We start from the raw sequence: 22,839 nt of genomic DNA on the forward strand, positions 1-22,839 counted from the left end.
CCTCTACAAGTGTGGCTGGAGGAGAACATCCACTCGCCCTCCGTAATGTCCAGACTGTGGTGCGTAGGGAGATCCGGGAAGCTGTTCTTGGGCCCCTACGCAAGCTTGAGGCACAGGTGGCACAACTAACGGGTGTGCCTGCTGCCCGGCCTACACAGCCCCCAGCACAGCCCCGTCCTGGGCTGTGAAGGCACAGTGGCAACTGCCCATGGATGGGGATATCAGTTCCACTGGTGCCATCTGTGGGCTCATGGGCTCTAGATATCCAAACATCCATCCCCGTCAATTGTGTAACCCCCCACATGTGTCATACACCACCCCTGTATGCGTCTTGTCTGTTGACCTACCCAACCTACCTACAGCTATACTGACTTCCTGTACCTGACATACCACTCTCACCTGAAAAAAAAAGGGCACTCTGTACCCACAAAAAAATTACGCCCCATACATAGCTGCCCATTTCGCACACATGTCTGCTGGACATGGAAACTGTCAATTACAATTGGCTGTACAACAAGTATTATTGTTGTCCTCACACCTCTCAGGGGTGGAAGGTTTCAAATGTCACACCAAATTAGAAACATATGCACAGCTGTTGCTGATGAAGAAATGGGCAGCTATGGGTCTTACCTACATCCCTCCTGCAAAACCCGAGCTTGTTTCCCTACTGTCTTACCCTCTTTGTGACCCCTTTTTCACCACTTTCCTGTCTCCCCATTTTCATTTCTTTCAAAGAAAATAGCGCGGGTGTGCACAAGAGTAAGCACTTTTAAGCAGTTGTAAGCAGGTGTGCGCGGAGCTGAATGCCAGTGCGCATGCGGGAGCTCCGCGCAAACTAGCGCTAACCCAGTTACAACTGCTTAAAAGTGCCTTAGTCACTCTGAATGACAGGTCCTGTAGTCTGCTCAAAAGCAAAATAAAATCCCACTGTCAGTCCCGAACCCAGGACTTTGCAAACAGTAGTCTGCATGACTTACCACTAAGCCATGACTGTTATATAAGAACATTGTGCTACAATAAATATATCATGTAATAGTAGGAATGAATGTAAAGGGAATATAGGATGTGTAGTACACATGTATATTTACTGTCAAATGTAGTGGATTTCTAGAATAGTAGTGTGTGAACAGAAACAGTCATGCTAGTTGGTAGCTAGTAGGTAATAATGTCACTGTAGCACCTTGCAAGCCACACACATACTCACAGCAGGATAATAACTGCCCATACCCCACAACCTCTTACAGGAACACATCCGGACTAAGTAATAAAAAATGTGGAGCAAAGGGCCAAAAACAGGGACACATTCCAAATAATGCTACAACAAACTTAGACAGTTCAGAGAGTAACAGGTTCTGCATTTTGTTGGATGTTTGGAAGGGTATGAAGTCTGAAACTTAAATGTTTGTCACTATAGTCTGACTTGAGCCCACAGTGATTTGCCAGAAAAAGCTGTTTATGAGATATTGACCAAAATATGAGGCAAAAATGTGGACAACCTACAACTATCTGTACACTTGAGAGGTCTGACACTGCCATATTTGAATAGTTAATAGCCTAGACATAGCAACAGTGACTGAGTTACAGGGATGCCCCACAGACTCCCTGTGAAATGTACAAACAGTAGGCAGAAAGGTGTTACAACACATGCAATGGTAACTACGAAGTAATAAAAGTATGCACCACTTGCACGGCAGAAATAGTGTAGTAATACATATGCTCATGCTATCCCACAGTCACAACTGCAGAATACCAGACAATTTAATGGATGTACCCCAATGATATGTACCATTCCATGAGGCAGATAAAAGATGCACCTGAGAGTCTCTGTGGCCTGCTCAGCAGCATACTCAAATACCCTAATAGATGTCAAGGCCCACACCATGGCCAGACCACACTGCATGCAGTAGCACCCTAGCAGATATAGCAAGCTTTCCAAGGTGTGAATGTACATGGAAAATAGGAAAGCCACAGCAACACACTACAGTCAAGACACCTAGCAGGCATACAAGTAGTGAATGTAAAGGGCAAATATTGATGCCATAGCAACAAAGTGCAAGAGCCACTGCTATACACCAGTTACACCACATGTTCCACAGGAAGGCACACACACCCACATTAATAGTAGTAGTAGTCTTAGGTGTCAGTGTACATACACACTTAGTACAGGAAACTGGAGAAATGAATGGAGAAATGTTAATCTACAACACAGCCGGAAATATGAGAGCGATACTAACCTTTACACTCACAGAACAGTGTCCACAGCATACCAGCATGGTCCCTGCCCTTAAAATCTGAAAGGGCTACGCCTATCTCACATACCTTTTTATAGCACTGTCCTGAAATCACAGTGAGAACTGCAATCAGTACACAACTGGCTGCATGCATTTAGCAAATGCTGGCTAACAACTGGTGCAGAGGCCATCACATGGACATATGCAGATACCTACAAAAGCATGCTGTACTCCCAGTCCACACATGCAATACTTTCATTGCACCCTGTGGAGGTAGGGAGAGAGAGAAAAAAATAAATAAATAAACATACACAAACAAAACCAGTCAGCAACAACCACTTGAAAGCTGACAACTGGCAAGTGGAGCAGCAGGACACGAAACCAGATGGCAACACAAGCAGCTGTGTCAAACACAGGTAATGTAAAGTAATACTATAAAAGTCTACATACTGTGAACCCTCCATATGTGTCATTGGTCTGTATCCATATGTATATGAAGATGTGCATAGGGCAGGGGACATACAGCAACTATCAGTGAAGGCTGTACATACATATGTATGTGAGGGCATCTATGTGCACATATCAATGTAGGTTGAATGTAGGTTGTAGTGCAATGTACAAAGTAGGTTTCACAGTTATGTATGTTTAGCAGTATGTTAGTGTGTGTATACAGTTTTGTAAACAAACATGTTGATATACCTATCTATCATATGGATACATATGTATGTCAATATATGTATGTATATATATATATATATATATATATATATATATATATATATATATAATATGTATACATGCATAGAGAGGGATGTAGGAATACATAGACAGATGTAGATAGATAGAATATGTACAAACATATATATGTAATACACACATACAGATATAGATATATGTAGATACATATACATAGACAGACAGATCTGACTATCTACAGGTATGACTGTATATGACGATCTCACACTCCCCCTGTCCCACCCCCTCTGTCACTCTCACCCCCTCTCTGTCACACACCCCCCTCCATATCTATAGCAATATATGTACATCAATATATATATGTGTATATGTACACAGACATATATATATATATATATATGTGTGTATATATGTGTATATATATATATATATATATATAGAGAGAGAGAGAGAGATGTATATATATTCTGAGTGAGGCACATGTGTACAGATGTATTGAAACAGGTGTCTGGTGACAAAGGCATGGAGTGAATACCAGTGTCAAAACTGGAGTACCATACCCCATTTCAAATCACCTGCACCATTAACCACCAGATATGTGACTGGCTGCCCACCACTGCATGTGTCAGGGGTGAACAGGGTCATAAGTGTGTACAATATTCCCCCCAATGATATTCACAGTGGCACACTATTCCTGGAATACCTGCACATGGTATGTGTCAGCAGAGGACATTTAGGTCAGTGTACCCCTCCACACCACACAATGCCTGCCACGGTATGTACCTCACATGACAGCTACAGATATGGAGAAGGACACAGTGACATGTACAACACTGTGACAATGCACTCAAACAAATTACCAATGCACGGTGACTGACAACACCACAGAGTACACACATACTACCCACATAGAGGTTACCACTCCTGGATTTACATACTTAAGTCACACCCATGACAGATGTCCAACAACCACACTAACACCATCCACAACCTAAATGACTGCTGTGTGTCGTCCGTGACACTGCAGTATTGAGCACATGGCGGAGGTACAGGTTCCTACCCACAGATAAGACATACCCTGCAATAAAGCGCACAGAGTTAAGAAGCAAGACTCCCCATGAGTACATGTCACACATACCCCTGCTGAATGTTAGTCAGATAGGTAATATGCCATATGCGTCACCCTGTGTAACTGTTTGACAGGAGCAGGTACCATCACATCACATGTGTCACAATGGTCAGGGTAGCAGAACAGTATGCTGCTGTAGTCCCAGGGACAATAGCATATTGTATTGTAATGTATTGTATTGTGTTGTATTGTATTGGTATGTAGAGGTGCCTCTTTCGTGGAGTGGAACCACTGCTGCTGTACGCCAGTGTACAGGTACATATCCTGTAGTCAGGCTAGTGTTTCATAGCACTTCTATATGTGTGTTTAGCTCCTCTTGGAGTTCATGTAGCATGCAACCGGGGATACCATCAGGTCCCATTCATGTTGTGTTTTCTGCTTTTCTGAGGGCGGCTCTCACCTGGACATCTGTGATGACAGGGAGGTTACAGTCAGCTGGGATAAGTATGTCTTATTTTGGGGGAGAGGAAGGGGGGAAACCTGCACTGAACCTGTCTGCCACAATGTTGCCAATATCTGTGGGTTCAGTGAATTATTTGTTGTTGTGTACTAACTATGAGCATATAGGAGGGTTTCTGACCAGGTTGCTAACATAACTGAAGAAGGCCTTGTGGTTATCTGTAGTGTCCCTGTTGATTTCCCTCTCAAAGTTGCCCATGGATGTTTGTATGAGAGAAAATAGCTCCTTACCAGTGCTGATCAGACATGCCTTCCCTTTATGGAATTATGCTCTGTCTTGCAGTAGCTTCCATCTTTTGTTATACAATCTGTCTATGGCTGGGGTCCACCAGACAGGATGCTGTCCCTTTGTGGAGAGTGTCTTGGTCTTATATGGGATTGCATGATCCATGCATTCTCGGAGATGTCCGTAGAAATAATTTGTGAAGGGGTCAGCATTGTGGGTTGTGTCTTCCACTGGCCCAGTGGGCTTAAAGGATACCATGTCAGTGTTACGAAGTGTAAAGTTTGCATTTGAAATGTTATTCACTGTAGTCGTTTGTGCTGGTGGAGGAGGTGGGATATGTATATCCAGGGCAATTAGTTTGTGGTCAGCTCACAGTAGTTGATGATGTACCCCATACAGTACCTCGATACAACCCCCCAGAGTGAGGAGGTGCTTTGAACCTGAATCAGTGTTCTGACTGCTGGGGTTTGGTACTATGTCGTATGGAGTGTGCCAGGTACTGTTGCACAGTTGTTGGCTGAGCACTGATACCTGGCCATTTACATGTGTATCCACCAATAGACACACACATTCTATATATGTGAGATATGTTGTATCACAACAGTCGAGTAGTATGTGTGCCAAATTCTGCTGACATATTTTGCTGATATCATGTTATTTCCTTTTTCAGGACCATGGCTCACCAGCGCAATCCAGCGTACTCTGCAGCTGAGGATGAGGAGATACACCAGAGCCTGGTGCGGGATTATGCAATACTCTTTTCCCGCACCAGCCAGAATCAGCAGGAGAGGGCTGCACTGTGGCAAGACCTGGTCCGTCGGGTAAATAACATAGGCACGCATAATAGGACATATGAGCAGGTACGACATCACTGCAGTGATTTAATCAGAAATGTCTATCAGCGTGCGTCGGATATCCACAGGCAACAGGTTGCCACAGGTGGTGGAGTGGCTACACATCCCCCACTCACCAGACTGGAGGGACTACTCATAAGTGTTGTGGCTCCAGCCCGCCAACAACAACAACAGCAGCAGACCTGCATTATGATGGAGGCTGGAGCCACGCAGCAGCAAGACTACGAGCGTCCGGGTAATATGCCATATGTATAGTTGACTGTTGTGTACACTGGTAGTTAATGCATGTGTGAGGTGTGTCCTTGGTTTGTAGCTGTCATCATAGTATTTAATGTGCAAGTGTGATATTCTCAATATCAGCAGCTGACCTGTGAAAGACGACTGTTGTACTACTGACCTGTATCATACTCAGTAACAATGGCACAGTTGTGCCCACTGGCATTAATTTCCTCACTTCTGCAGGTCCCTCCAGTGTAACAGCAATGCAGCCTATCCATGCTGGTGAGTGTGTATTAACAATACCTTTAATAGTCTTGATAGTAATAGTAATATTAGGCTCACTGAGTAGTGCTCTGTGTATGCATGCAGGTGTGTCTGTGTCTGTGTGTTGATATCTCGCATACTGAGTAGTGTGCAAGTGTGCAACTGTGTGCATGTGTGCACCTGTGCATGTGTGCACCAGTGCATGTGTGCATCTGTGCATGTGTGCATCACTGGTAACATTGTGTAGACGTGTGCATGTGTGCATCACTGGAAACATTGTGTAGACATTGTAAACTGTGTTTCCTGTTTCCCTCCCACAGGTTCTGGTGCTGCTCTGGTGTCATGCAGCAGGGAACCTGAATCAGGTGCCACGGGTACTGATAATGATGACATCTGTGTAATGGCACAGGAAGGTATGCCAGGGTCCGTCATTGGTCAGCCAATTGACAGTACACAGCTGTCAACCTCATCAATGTGCACAGTTATCCTGCCAATACACCCTTTGTCACCAATGTCCCTAGATGATGGACAGGATACAGTGGGCATTGACCAGGGTAATGTGGTATCTGTGGCACATGCTTCCCCACACAGCAGCCATGGGCATGGCCCTGAGATGGTACCACACAGACAGATGTCCAGGGGTTCTCGTGGGAGCATCTGTGGGCGTACTGCCCCTGTCAAACGTGCCCACAGAGGTCTTACAACCTCAGCTATGTTTCGGGCTGTCATGCAGGCACAGTCACGTATGGAACGGTACACCAGACAGGGTCTGAGGGAGCTGACAGCATGTCGCACAGCCATGACTGACAGTATGCGTGACATTGCGGCTGCCATCCGTAATTTCACTGATGTCATAGACAGACGTTGTGGGGACATATTAGACCGGTTCCACAACTACATGTCCATGAGCCAGGGCAATGGTGGATGGTTGAAGGCGTCAACGTGGGCGTATGCCAGCAACAGCAGCAGCTGGCAGTCGTCACGGACAACAGGGCCGCGGCCACCCCCATAGTGCCAGCAGCAGCCCCTGCAATGCTGAGTCTGTGCTGTCATCAGACCGCCGCAGGAGACCATGTGCACGTGGCTCTGGACAGGCCCGACAGGGATCTGTGTCCAGTCAATGAACACCTGCTTCTGATGACAGTACCCAGTCTGGATTGGTACCGGATACGGTCTGTAGCACCCCTGCAAGGCACAGGTACTGTGTCCGTGGCCACAGACACTGATCTGTATGACCTGGCAGGTACAGTCTGTGGCTGTCCACAAACACCAGTATATGGCAGCCATGCGGTGGAACTGTGTGCATCCATACACACATGCGAATTGACAACACCTAGGGCTACTGCATACACGCACACACTGCATCAACATTGCCCCACCTTGTACTGCTGCCCCTCACCAACACACATACACATACATGTCAATTGGTGGTATCAGTGGCAGACTCAGGCATACCAAGTTCACACCCTGTGCATATGATGAAACTGTGCCACCTCCTGCAATCTGTAACATCAGTGCAGGTACAGGTTAACATGTTGCTGATGCACAGGGTGACTACATAGACATGTAGTAATAGTATCATGTTGTTAACAGTACTGTGTGCTGATATAATTGTGGGTATATCCCAGCATGCCTGATGCAGTAAGGGTATGATTGTCTTGTACTGTTGTCTACACCCATGGTAAGTACCATAGTGTATCATCTGCACATGTTGGCATACTGGTGGTAAGGATGTCAACAGAAGGCTACATACATAGGTAGCACAGGGGATAAGGTAATGAAAGTATTGATACGCAATGATGGACATGTAAACTGCAAGTGGCATGTTGCCCACACTGGACTCTGCAATGCGGATGTTTGAGGATGTTGATATGTGTGCAGTACTACACGACTGGTACAGGACACACAGGAGCACCCTAGCACTGCAAGCTCACATCTCATACCATGCTAGACAGCCCCAACACACAAAACTAACTGTCACAAGAGGGAGAGTCCCCATACATGTCAGGGATACTGTGGTGGCAGGCCAGGTAGCATACATCCTACTAAGTATGGAACCATTGAGTGAAGGCTCAGTGTCTGTTATTTGACATGTGTATTACTGCAGGTATGAGCACCTGGGTTTCCATCCAGTTATTGTACATCCTGACGGTACATGGTCTGTACACTTGTGTGCACTGAGACTGGACCCTAGCCATCTGACCTGTGTATTTCCATGTACATGTGTATAGTGCCTGCATATTTGCACTGTTACCTACTGGAAGTGGTACAGCTTGTTTGTTGTACAATGGACTACATGCAGCCCTGCTTACTGTAGCTTTGTTTGCATGCATGTTTGCTTGCAGTTACCCTGGAACACTGATCCCACCTGCAATGCAGAGTTACAGAGCTTCTGTGGACTCCTAGTGACATCTGCATAGCTTACTATATCTATGTCCATGTCTCACTTGACAGAACATCACTGTTTGTCCTGTTCACATGTACATTGCCTGTGACACATTGCATATGACTTACCTGGCATTTGTCCACGTGAGCAGTCATATATGCCAGTGCTAACTAATGACAGGCACTACACCCTCACATACTCACCTTCTGTTGAACCACCTGCTTCGCTAGGGACGGCTTGCACCTGTCACCCCTGGGCTTTCGGATATTGGCAAAGGCTCTTGCTACCCCCATAGTGCCTTTTTTAGGCAAGGCTCAAAAGACAAACCCACCTCCATAGGTATCACAAGGGATAAGAAACTAAGAGTAATGCTACTCAACGCCAGAAGTCTAAACCTCAAGATGCATGCACTCGAAACTCTCCTTAGCATGGAGAACATTGATATCTGTGCAGTAACAGAAACCTGGTTCAGGGCTCCCGAGAGCACCCCAGCACTACCAGGTTATACCTCATACCATGCTTTTCAGCCCCAAAACTTGGACCGAACCACAAAAGGAGGGGAGTATCAATATTCATCAAAGATACCCACACCTCCAGGTTGGTGGCAAAGCACGAAGCATCAGAGACTATCCATGTGCAACTAACAGTGGGTAAAACTGCCTTCCAGTTTATAGCCTGCTACAGACCACCCTCCCAAACCCAGGAACCCCACTCGGCCTTCCTGAGAACACTGGAAAATATGAAGGTCTCTCCAAACACCATTATATTGGGTGACTTCAACTACCCAAACATAGACTGGGAGCATTACTCTAGCTCCAACACCCTAGCCCAAAAGTTCCTAGAATTTATAAACTCAAATGCTATGGAACAACTTGTTATCACTCCCACAAGAGGAGAAAACATACTGGACCTGATCATCACCAACATGGGGACTCTATGCTCCAGACCAGAAGTATATCCCTCACTGGTAAGATCAAACCGTAAACTAATCTCACTGGATATTCACATCCCGACCTCACCCCCTGCCCAGAAAACCACAGTGAAAAACTTCTCTAAAGCAAATTTCACACTCCTCAAAACTGAGGTGGAATCCTTCAAAGCCCCCCAGGCCTGTGGAAAATATGGCCCAGACCGCAGAATGCTTTATAAATGCATTCTATGAACACCTTCAGGAATGCATGGATCATGTGATCCCAAATAAAACCAAGACCCAATCCTCCAAAGGCAGACGTCCTGTTTGGTGGACCCCAGCCATAAACAAACTATACAATAGAAGGAGGAAGCTACTAAATGATAAAGCAATATCCCAAAAAGGGAAGGCATCACTGATCAGTATTAGCAAAAAACTACGGGCACTCATAAAATTGTCTAAGGCCAGCTTTGAGAGAAAAATGCTCAGAATTAGTCCAAAATGACAAAAAATACACCGAACCCACAGACATTGCCAACATCCTAGCTGACAGGTTCAGTGCAAACTTCTCCCCCCCCTCCACACCAAAAGGGCAAATATCTGTATCCCAGCAGATTGCTGCCCCCCTGACATCTCAGATGCTCAGGAAAGAGCCGCCCTCTCCAAAGCAGAAAACACAGCATCAATGGGACCAGACGGTGTCCCGGGCTGTGTCCTACATGAACTCCAAGAAGAGCTAAACCCAAACATAACACTACTGTTCAATCTCAGCCTTACTACAGGATATGTGCCCAAAGAGTGGCGTACAGCAACAGTGGTCCATCTCCATAAAGGTGGTGCCTCAACGGATCCTGGAAACTATCGCCCCATAAGCCTGACTAGCTTGGTCTGCAAAGCTATGGAAAGGATCATCATGGACCTCATAAATAAAGATATTGGGGACCTACAGACACTGGATCCTACCCAGTTCGGCTTTGTTAAGGGCAGATCCTGCCTCTTAAACCTGGTTGATTTCTTTGAAACAGTCACCAAGGCCATTGACGAGGGGAAGGTGGTCCACACAGCCTACCTGGACCTCGCAAAATCCTTCGATACAATACCCCACTCGGGCATTATAGATAAGCTCACCAGCTTAAATATAAACCCCTATGTCACTAGATGGATTGCAAACTGGCTCAAGGACAGAACCCACATGGTTAGAATTGCTGGAGCCATGTCAGACTCCAAACCAGTTACAAGTGGTGTCCCACAAGGCTCAGTCCTGGGACCTCTCTTGTTCGGTATATATTTCTCGGAGGTACAGGCCAACACGGAAGGACTGTGGCTGACCAAGTTTGCAGATGACTGCAAACTGGGTGCCATAATTGACTCTCCAGCCGACACAAGCATCCTCCAAAAGGGCCTCATAGAAACAGACAACTGGTGCCAGAGCCATGGCCTCAAGCTAAATGCCATAAAGTATATAGTCATCCCCTTTGGCAAAAACAAAGTGCCCACAAATTACCACATAGGTGGTAATCCATTAAGTACAGAAGAAGTAATTAGGGACCTGGGGACCCAAGTTGATAGCAATCTCTCATTTGACAACCACGTGGCCAAAGTGGTTAGAAAAACATTTTATATAGCCCACCTAATCATGAAGGGATTCACATCTAGATCGGGGGAGGTCATCGTGCCTCTTTACTCATCCCACATCAGGCCCATAATTGAGTACAATGCCCCTTTTGGGATGTACCTTACCAGACACCTGCAGCAACTGGAAAGACCCCAAAAGTACCTCACCAAGAGGATCAAAGGGCTCAAACAGATGCCGTATGCTGCCCAGTTAAAGAAACTCCACCTCTACTCAGTGGCATACCGCCTACTCAGAGGCGATCTGTGCCTGACGTATAAAGCCATGTCCAACCCGGAATTAATGGACATGCTGCACCTCAGACAATCCAAATCCCATCGAGCTACACGCTCAAGAGACTTGAACCTCAGCACTGAAATAAATAGGACATGCTGGAGGGACAGATTCATAACCCAGAGGCTCTGTTCAATCTGGAATAAAATCCCAGTCCAGGTTAGGCAGAGTCCCTCATTGACTCTCTTCAAGAGGAATCTTGAGTGGATGGGAGATCGTAGGTTTACCCTGGGTATCACTTCTGTGTCACTGTTAGACAGAGGCACAGTATACTAACCTCGAAAAAGGGCATAGCAAAATAAATTTAAAATGGGTGGCGAAAGCCAAACACATTCTGGCTAGGTTTATAAATGCCTTAGGGCAGATAGCCTAGTATGAACCTATGAACCTATGAACCTATGTACCTTGTTCCCCATTGGCCCTATGTGCTGTTACTCACCATGGCAATCACAATACTATGGTAGCATGTGCAAAGGTCACTTGTCAGTCACGTCTATGGTACAGTTGTGGAATATGTGGGTCATGTGGCAATGTCACAGCTGCCACATGTACACAGTCAACCCTCTCCCCTACACATGGACGTACAACACATGTATGAGATGCAACCACATAGCCAAACTGGGGACTAAGCACTCTGAACCCAGTACTGGCATAACCTGTCAGGTGGCATGAAATACCACAGTGACTACAATACCAGTCTGATGTAGACCTACACTGATGGCAATCCAAACATGTGAACACACTGGGCCATTCGTGGAGCCTCAGAATAGCATCCTGCCTGAGCAGCAGACACCTCTGCAGCTGGCACACAGGCATACGTTAAGCCGGAACACAGCACGTGCAACACAAATCCTGTGTGCCAAACAGTCACAGCCTGTACGGCTAGACAACACACCTGCTACAGTTGTGTTAGGTACCTTTATTGTCCAGTACAGTGAGGTCCCGCTCACCAGGCTGGACAAGGTGAAGGTCACAGTGATATGCCCGTGGGGCACTATGGTCCACCACATAACACAAGCATACAGGTCAGTCAGAGGCATGGACACATATGACTCAGTCATTGTCCATGCCACTATGGCTGACCTGTGATGTACCTCCCTGGACTACATGATAAGGAACATGGAAGGGCTCTGAGCATGTGGCACAGGCTGGTATCACCCTGACCTTGGTTGGCATCATACCCTCACCAGGAATGCTGACGTATTACTGAATGCTGATGAATTACTGTAGCTACAACACCCTAGCTGAAAGATTCCTAGCATGTAGTCACTGCATTGCTATGGAACAACTTGTTACCACTCCCACAACAGGTGAAAACATGCAGCACCTGTTCACCAACAACATGTAGACTATATGCCCCAGACCAGATGTGTATCCCTCGCTGCTAGGATGATACCATATGCATCTCACACTGTATATACACATACCACATGCAGCACCCGCACAGAAGACCACAGTCATAATGTTATCAAGTGCAAATATCATGTATTCACATGTGGCAGGCGTCAGACATGGGAACTATTGAAGGTCACAGGTACATATGTGTATTTGGCACACACATACATCATCTGTGTCCATTGCCATTACTGGTTTAATCGATGTCCTGCATTATTGTGAACAACAACCCACACACATGGGCATTCTTTGTGACAAAAACACACATGGCATGTGTGGAATTCAAAGCCATAACTAACTGTGCTATGACAGTAGTGAGAGACGCAGTAGCAGAGTGTGCTATTTGCATTACTGGAGATTTGCCCTCTTCCGCTGTACTTGTAGGGTGCTGACATCATCTCTGTGTAGAGATTGGAATATGCAGCAGCTGGTGTGTTGTACTGGTTGGCAAAAGGGTCAGTTCTCTCACACATGTAATTGCACACACCCTACTTCCACTCATGCAAATATCATGTATTCACATGTGGCAGGCGTCAGACATGGAAACTATTGAAGGTCACAGGTACATATGTGTATTTGGCACACACATACATCATCTGTGTCCATTGCCATTACTGGTTTAATCGATGTCATGCATTATTGTGAACAACAACCCACACACATGGGCATTCTTTGTGACAAAAACACACATGGCATGTGTGGAATTCAAAGCCATAACTAACTGTGCTATGACAGTAGTGAGAGACGCAGTAGCAGAGTGTGCTATTTGCATTACTGGAGATTTGCCCTCTTCCGCTGTACTTGTAGGGTGCTGACATCATCTCTGTGTAGAGATTGGAATATGCAGCAGTTGGTGTGTTGTACTGGTTGGCAAAAGGGTCAGTTCTCTCACACATGTAATTGCACACACCCTACTTCCACCCGTGCAAATATCATGTATTCACATGTGGCAGGCGTCAGACATGGGAACTATTGAAGGTCACAGGTACATATGTGTATTTGGCACACACATACATCATCTGTGTCCATTGCCATTACTGGTTTAATCGATGTCATGCATTATTGTGAACAACAACCCACACACATGGGCATTCTTTGTGACAAAAACACACATGGCATGTGTGGAATTCAAAGCCATAACTAACTGTGCTATGACAGTAGTGAGAGACGCAGTAGCAGTGTGTGCTATTTGCATTACTGGAGATTTGCCCTCTTCCGCTGTACTTGTAGGGTACTGACATCATCTCTGTGTAGAGATGGGAATATGCAGCAGCTGGTGTGTTGTACTGGTTGGCAAAAGGGTCAGTTCTCTCACACATGTAATTGCACACAACCTACTTCCACCCCAGCTGGTGTGTTGTACAGGTTGGCAAAACGGTCAGTTCTCTCACACATGTAATTGCACACACCCTACTTCCACACCCCCCCCAAATAGCTATTTGCATTACTGGAGATTTGCCCTCTTCCGCTGTACTTGTAGGGTACTGACATCATCTCTGTGTAGAGATTGGAATATGCAGCAGCTGGTGTGTTGTACTGGTTGGCAAAAGGGTCAGTTCTCTCACACATGTAATTGCACACAACCTACTTCCACCCCAGCTGGTGTGTTGTACAGGTTGGCAAAACGGTCAGTTCTCTCACACATGTAATTGCACACACCCTACTTCCACCTCACCTCCCCCCCCCCACACACACACTTGCCATTTGCAGGATTTAAACCCCTACTTAACTATGTTACAGAACACAAGATGGACGCATTAGCAGAGCGCACTATTCGCATTACTGGGAGGTTTTCCTTCTCCTGCTGTACTTATAGGGTGCTGACATCATCAGTGTTTAGAAAGGGGAATGTGCATCCTGTAGTGTGTTCTCCTAGTTGCCAAAAGGGACATTTCTTTCATACAGAATTGCACACACACTAACCCCCCTCCACACACACTGAGCATTTGCAGGATTCAAACCCCTACCTAACTATGTTATGACACGCGAGATGGACACATTAGCAGAGCACGCTATTTGCATTACTGGGAGGTTTCCCTTCTCCTGCTGTACTTATAGGGTGCTGACATCATCAGTGTTTAGAAAGGGGAATGTGCATCCTGTAGTGTGTTTTCCCAGTTGCCAAAAGGGACATTTCCCTCACACAGACTTGCACACACACCAACCCCGCTCACCCACACACACACACACACACACACACACACACACTGAGCATTTGCAGGATTCAAACCCCTACCTAACTATATTATGACACTTGAGGGAGACGCTTTAGTAGAGCGCACTATCCGAATTACTGGGCATCTGTTCTGCACCTGCAGTATTTATAGGGTGCTGACATCATTATTTCTACAGAGGTATGTACATCTAGTACTACCTGTCAGGTGGGGGATAGCATATATATGCATTTGCAGCCACCTACTTCAGGGTCAGATATGCACATCGCACTGGCAGGTTATGTTCTATACCATGCTTCGTGACCACAGGACCTGTAACACACAACACAACCAGTTCGGACCACCCCTCCCACATCCAGGACACACACTTTGCTTCCCTGGGAACAGTGCCAAGATATGCAGGTGTTCGCATACACCATTCCAGTTGTTAATGTCAGGTACAGGTATATTGTGTGTGGGAACTACTCAGGTCTCTACAACATTACCCTACAGCCACTACAATTTGTGAGTCCATGTGCTATGGCAGAACCACTCACCACAGCCACAAGGGGGAATACATATTGCACCTGACCATCTGCAACATGGGTACTCAAGAGGTAGACCACCATTTTTGATATCTGACCATACCCACCTTTTCCTGGACATCCATATCACATCCCCACCCACAGGCAAGGTTGTCATTGCACACAAAGTGTATTTATCAAAAGCAGACTTTACACTTGTGAAGACTGGGGTGGAAGACTTCAAAGGACCCATGCTGGGGGAGTATACAGGCCACTCTGCATAATCCTTGACAATTGCATTCTATGAGCATGTGGAAGGTTTGCATTGATCATGCTATCCCAAATATACCCATGACTGCTGCACAACAGGACACCTGTCAGGTGTACACCAGCCATATATGAGCTGTCCAACAGTCGGAGTGAGCTAATACATTGCAGAGCAGTAGCCCACAGAGGGAGGACATCTCTGAACAGTACTGGCACGACACTTCTGTCCCTCATAATCATCACGGCAAAGTGTTGACAGTGAAATTGTCCAGACAATGCAGATAAGGCTCCCCTCAGTCTGTTATTGACGCCCACTTACTGTTAGAGGTCCTCACCAACCCTCTTCCAGCACACACCAACAACATGGATGTGGCTTAGCAAATTCAACCCCTGGGATCTCCACTGTGTCCCTGCTTGACAGAGGCACAGCACACTAGCCTCACATGGTGCCTTATGTGACCTACTTTACAGTGGCACTGTAGCCTACTGTACTGGGGAGGCAGACACCAAGCACACTCTGGCTAAGCTGTCATTCCCTAGGGCAAACAGCCTAGTGTTGACCTCTACACCCATATGTTTAATTGTCAGATGCACAATATTTGTTGCTGATAGACTGTTTGCAGGTCTTTATTGCCATAGCATTCCCTGTTTCTATGAACAACTTGTGTATCTGTGGAAGATGTTTGAATATGAGAGGGATCCACTATATCACATATGTCTCTGTAGTCATTTAACTGTGTGCACTGGGCAGATTGTTGTAATGTGGTTGGTTCCTGGAATTACACGTACAAATACCAGATATGTGTGGCCAACTGCTAAACTGAGATTTGGCCTGTGTGAGCATGCCCAGTTCAGGCTTTCCATGGCATTTTGTCTGACATATGTCTCATTTATCAAAGTGTGCGAGCATGCCCATTGTGGGCTTTCCATATGTTGAACTCTGCAGCCCACCACATTTGTGGATGAGTGTGAACTTCAACAATATCTCACGTTTATGGTTGTGTGTTGTGTGTCATGTTGTGTAGTTACTGTCCAACTGCTTTGTGTCTGAACACAACAGGGATCATACTGTGCCTGCAGGGTTTGCATGGGATACTTTGCATACAGTTGTCAACATCCTTTCATACTGACCTAACACTGTAGTACCGTATAGTGTACTGGTTCAGTACTTTCATTGTGGTGGACAGTATCCTGGGCTTTAGTCCTATCACTGCTTTACATTTTCATAGTGAGCACAACAGCCTGGTTAGGGGCCAGTTGTGCACATCTGACCAATGTTGCATTATGTTCAGATATGAACTACTTAAACCAGGTTTGTCAAACATTGGTAGTGTATTCCACAACATAGGTGTACATTGGCAAGCACTAGCAATGTGCCCTAGGCCATTTCTAATGACTGCAGAGCCACAATGACCTCCCCTTATCTAGATCTGACAACCTTCATGATTAGGTGGGTATATGGTATGTTTCTGTAACCACTACAGCCACATGCTTGTCCAATGCAGGATATCTATCAACTTGTGTCCCCAGGTCTCTCATTATATGTTAAGTACTTAATGGGTTAACACCTATGTGGTAATTGGTGGGCTCTTACTGTATATCCACAGGGGTTGACTATACACTTTTCTGCAATTAGCTTGCTGACATGGCTATGGCACCAGTTGTCTGTTTCTATATGGCCCTTTTGTGGGATGCTTGTGTCAGCTGGAGGGTCAGATATGGTGGCCAGTTTGTAGTCCTCTGCAAACATGTTCAGACACAGTCCTTCCATGTTGGCCTGTACCTATTGGACATATATACCAAATGAGGGAGGTCCCAGGACCAAGCCTTGTGGGATGCCAGTTATATCTGGTTTGTAGTCTGACATGGCTGCAGCATGTTTGACCATGTCAGTTCTGTCCTTGGTCTGGTTTGCAACCCCTCTACTGACAAAGGGGTTTATATTTAAGCTGGTGAGCTTATCTATAATGAACACGTGGGGTATTGTATGGAAGACTTTGCAAGGTCCAGCTACGCTGTGTGGACCACATTGCCCTCATCAATGACCTTAATGACTGTTTCAAATGAGTCAAACATGTTTATGGGGCAGGATCTGCACTTAAGAAAGCCACACTGTGTAGGGTCCGGTGTCAGTAGGTCCCCAATATCTTTATGTCTGCGGTACATGCTGATCCTTTCCATAGCTGGGAAGACCAAGCTTGTCAGGATTCTGGGGTGGTAGTTTGCAGTATCTATTCAGGCAACACCTTTGTTGAGAAGGACCACTGTTGTTGTACACTGCTCTTTGGGTACATATCCTGTGGTAAGGCTGACATTGAGCAGTAGTGTGATTTGGCATTCCATTCTTCTTGGAGTCTATGTTGGACTCAGCCCAGGACACCATCTCATACCATTGCTGCTGTGTGTTTTGCTTTGTAGATGCTGGCTGTTACCTCAGCATCTGCAATGTCAGGGGGCCAGCAGTCTGCTGGGATAGATATTTTGCAGTCTGGGGGGGGGGGGGTTGCACTGCACCTGTAAGGTTGGATGTTGGCAATATGTGTGTGTGTTTGGTATGTTTGTAATATTTGAGTGATTCAGAGCATATCTATGAATTCCCAACAAGGTTCCTACCATCAGTTAAGAAAGCCTTGTGATTATCCTTAGTGTCCTGTACAATTTGTATCTTCATAGGTTCATACTAGGCTATCCACCCTAGGGCATTTATAAGCCTAGCCAGAGTGTGTGTGGCTTTTGCCACCCCTTGCTATGTGAATATTATGGCCATTTATGATTTACTTTTCTGTGCCTCTGTCTGGATGTGACACAGTGAAGACCCCCAGTGTACATCTACAATCATCCATCCACTTGGCAAGATTCCTGTTGAAGAGTGTCAGTGAGGGGTTCTGCCTAACATGGAGTGGAATTCTGTTCCAGGGTGTAGGGAACCTCTGGGTTATGTATCTGTCCCTCCAGCACATCCTATTTCATTATGTGTTGAGGTTGACATCTCTCACTCTCACAGCTCCGATGGCTTTGGGTTTTCTGGGGTGGAGCATGTCCATTACTCCTGTGTTGGACATGGCCTTGTACAACAGGCATACAATGCCTCTGTGTAGGCAGTATGTGACTGCATTCAGCTGGGTGTCTACAGCCAGGCAACATATGACATATATTTGAGACCCTTTATCCTCTTGGTGAGGTACCTTTGAGGTCTTTCTAACTGCTGCAGGTGTCGGGTAAGGTACATCCCACATGAGGCATTGTACTAGATTATGGGTCTGATAAGAGAACAGTATAGGGGCACAATGACCTCTGTTGACGTAGATGTGAATCCTTTCATGATACGGTGTCCAATATAGACAGTCTTCCTAGCCACATTGGCAATGTGAGTGTCACATAACAGGTTACTGTCCACTTGTGTCCCTAGGTCCCTGATTACTCCTTCCATACATAATGGTTTACCACCTATGTGGTAATTTGTGAGTACCTTGTTTGGTATTTGGTGAGACATTCATACTGTCCAGTGTCTTCAGGACGGCTGGGTGGGGTTCCTGTGTGTGAGAGTGTGGTCTGTAGCATGCTACAGACTGTACAGCAGTTTTGCCTATGGTTATTTGCACATGGGTGGTCTCCGATGCTTTGTGCATTGTCAGTTACCTGGACGTATGGGTGTATGTGCTGAATATGGATACTCCCCCTCCTTTTATGTTTTGGTCCAGGTTTTGGTGCCATAACGCATGATATGAGGTATAACCTGGTAGTGCTGGTGTGCTGTCAGGAGGCTTGCTGCAGGTTTCTGTCACTGCACGCACATCAATGTTCTCCATACTGGGGAGGGCCTCAGGAGCATGCATATTGAGGTTTACAAGTCTGGCATTGGTCAGCATTACCCTTATGTTTCTTTCCACTTATGTTTTCTAGGGTGGTGGGTTAGTCTTTTCAGCCTTGCTTACGAAAGGCTCTATGGAGGTGGCAAAAGCCTTATCCAATATCCAGACGCCCAGGGGTAACAGGTGCAAGTCATCCCTGGAACAACAGCGTGGCTTGTCAAGCATGACATCCCAAGCAGACAGACATTGGATCCCCTTGGAATGACACCAGTAATTGTGCCACTTGTTAAAGCTGATCATTCTGTGTTTGTACTGTGGCATCATTCTTGGTGAGGGTAGGATGCTGCAAACGGTCAGTGTCATACCGGCTTGGACTACATAATCAGAGAGCTCATCTATGTCTCTTTTCATGTAGTCCGGAGAGGTACATCTCAGGTCATTCACGCCAGCATGGACAATGACTGCATCATATTTCTACTTGCTTTGGGGTGACCTGCGTATTTGTGTTATGTGGCATATTGTAGCAGCCTACAGGCAGCTTACTGTACCCTTTCCCTTGTTCAGTCTGGTGAGCAGGACAGCAGTGTGTCTGACTATAGAGTCACCTATTACATCTGTATCAGGCATGTTGTTTCTCCTTCTGGCCTGTGACTGTTTGGCACACCAGCTTTGTGTACTATGTGTTGCATGTGCTATGTTTGGAGGTTGTGGTTGCTTGGGTGTCTGCTTTGAAGGCCTCTGTTGGTGTGGTGTGTTTGTAATTAGGGCCTCCGGGAATGTTTTTCTGTGTTTATGTCTTTGGTTTGCAGTTGTGATAGGTCTATGTGGGACTGGGCTTGTGGTGTGTGTGGTTACCTTCTCCTCCTGACTAGTTTTGACAGTACTGAGTTGAGGGAGCTCAGCCTCCGGTTTGGATAATTGGTTGCATCTCTCACATATATTTGTATTTCTTGGGGGGAGTTCAGGGTTGTCTGTGTACTTGGGGCAGGTGTAACATTGCCTCAAGATTTACAGATTCAACTTGTTGTAGCTGGCCTTAGTGGATTGTATGTGTGGACATATTTTATTGCCATACTACTGATCAGTGATTACTTCCCTTTTTATGTTTGCTGTATCATGTAGTAGCTTCCTCATTCTCTTGCATGGTTTGGTAATGGCTGGAGTCCACCATGCCAGATGCCTGCGTGTATGGCATTGTGTCTTGGTTTTATTTGGGATTGCATAATCCAAGCATTCCTGGCAGTGTTCATGGAATGCCTGTATAACAGGTTCTAAGTTGTGGCCCATATTTTGCACCTGCGCAGGGCCTTTAATGGATTCCACATCAGTTTGGAGGAGTGCAACTTTTGCTTTACACATGTTTTTCACTGTGGTTTTCTGGCCAGGGACTGAGGTCAGGATGTGTATATCCAGTGTGATTACTCTATGGTCTGGTCTTAACAGTGAGGGATACACTTCTCATCTTGCCATCCAGTACCCATGTTGCTGATTATCACATCCAGTATGGTTACCCCTCTTGTGGGAGTGGTACGTTGTTCCTGGGCATTTTGGTTTATGGATTCTAGGAACTTTTGTCCTACAGTGTTGGAGCTAGTCTAATGTTCCCAGTCTATGTCTGGGTATTTTCAGTCACACAATATAATGTGGTTTGGAGGGCTTGATATATTCATGTATTCCAACACAGGCCAGGTGCAGTTCCTGGTGTTAGGATGGTAGTCTGTAGCAGGCTATAAACTGGGAGGCAGTTTTAGCCACTGTTTCTTGACCATGGCTAGTCCATGCTGCTTCTTGTTGTGGTACCAACATGGGGGTGTGGTTATCCTTGACAATTATTGCTAGTCACCCTCCTTTTGTAGCTTGTTCCATGTTTTGAGGCTGTACAGCATAGTATGAGGTGTAACCTGGTAGTGTTAGGGTGCTGTTGTGAGCCTTGACCCAGTTTTCTGTTACAGGACAGATATCGCATTCTCCATACTGGGGGAGTTTAGACTGCATGCATCTTGCTGTTTAGACTTCTGGCATTGGGTAGCATTACATCTAGGTTCTTATCCCTTGTGATACCTATGGAGGTGGGTTTGTGTTTTGAGCCTTACCTATTCAGGGCACACTGTGGGTAGCAACAGCCTTTGCCAGTATCCATAAGGCCTGGACTGATAGGTGCATGCCACTCCTAGCAGGTGGAGCATCATGTCATGCTCAGCATGTCATCCCAGGCTGGCACACATTGGATCCCCTTTGACTAACTGCAATACTTCAGCCATTTATTGCAATTGATCATCTCATCGTCATATTGTGGCATCATGCTTGGCGGGGGTAGGATGTTAGTCAAGGTCATCAAGTGTGCATATACTACATGTTGTTACATTGCTTAACACATGGCATTCATGTCTCAGGTGGTGCTGCAGGGCTGCCTCTGTCGGATGCACATACTACACTCCCTGTACATGTTTGAGAGCAGGTTATGTCATTTTAGGCATCCCTGTTATTATATGAGTGAGTCAGAGAGGGGTATCATTCCCAGGGTTCCTACTGAGCCAGTGTATGTGCTATGCGTTGCCTCTTTGCCAAGGCCAGGGCATAAAGGGCACACCTCCTTCTGCCTATTGGGGCAGGCTTAGGTTGTTCCTCCTCCGAGTCACGCTCTGCCTGTGATGGCCTTGGCAATGGTGGGGGGCTGTTTGGGCCGGCCCTATGCTGGTCCTGCTGCAGCTGTTTTCGCAAGATCATATTATGTAGCATAGCACATACCATGACAATTTGGGTACATGTAGTTGGTGAGTACTGCAAGGCTCCACCAGATGTGTCCAGACACCGGAACCTTGACTTGAGCAGCCCAAACACACGCTCTATTACATTACGTGTTTGTGCTTGTGCCTCATTATGGCGTTCCTGTTCAGGTGTGTGTGCGTTTCTGATGGGTGTCAGCAGCCACGGCTCCAGTGCATAACCTGCATCACCCACTAGGTGTCCATGTGGGATGTCCCCATTGGCAAATGTCTGGTACAGCTGCGTCAAATGCCAGATATGGGAATCATGGTAGCTCCCAGGGCAGCCAGCACACACATTCATTATTATGCCCTGGGCATCACACATGACCTGGCATTTGATGGAGGGGAAGCCCTTGCGGTTAATGTAGGCCCTACCCCGCTCACCGGCTGGTGCTTTGATGCATATGTGCGTGCAGTCTCTTGCACCCACTACCTCAGGGTATTCCGCTATTTGCTGGAAGAGACACATATTGCTGGCCAATACCTCACGGGCATTGCGGAAATATACATGATCACCGACATGTGCTGACATGGCATCCAGGAACTGGCGCAGTACCCTGGAGGCTGATGCCTGTGATATCCCCATCATATCACCAGTTGGTCTCTGGAAGGTACCTGTTGCTAGTATTCTTAGGCCAAC

This window comes from Protopterus annectens, chromosome 14.part0, assembly GCF_019279795.1.
Source record: "Protopterus annectens isolate FY-2018-M chromosome 14.part0, PAN1.0, whole genome shotgun sequence".
NCBI classification, from domain to species: domain Eukaryota; kingdom Metazoa; phylum Chordata; order Ceratodontiformes; family Protopteridae; genus Protopterus; species Protopterus annectens.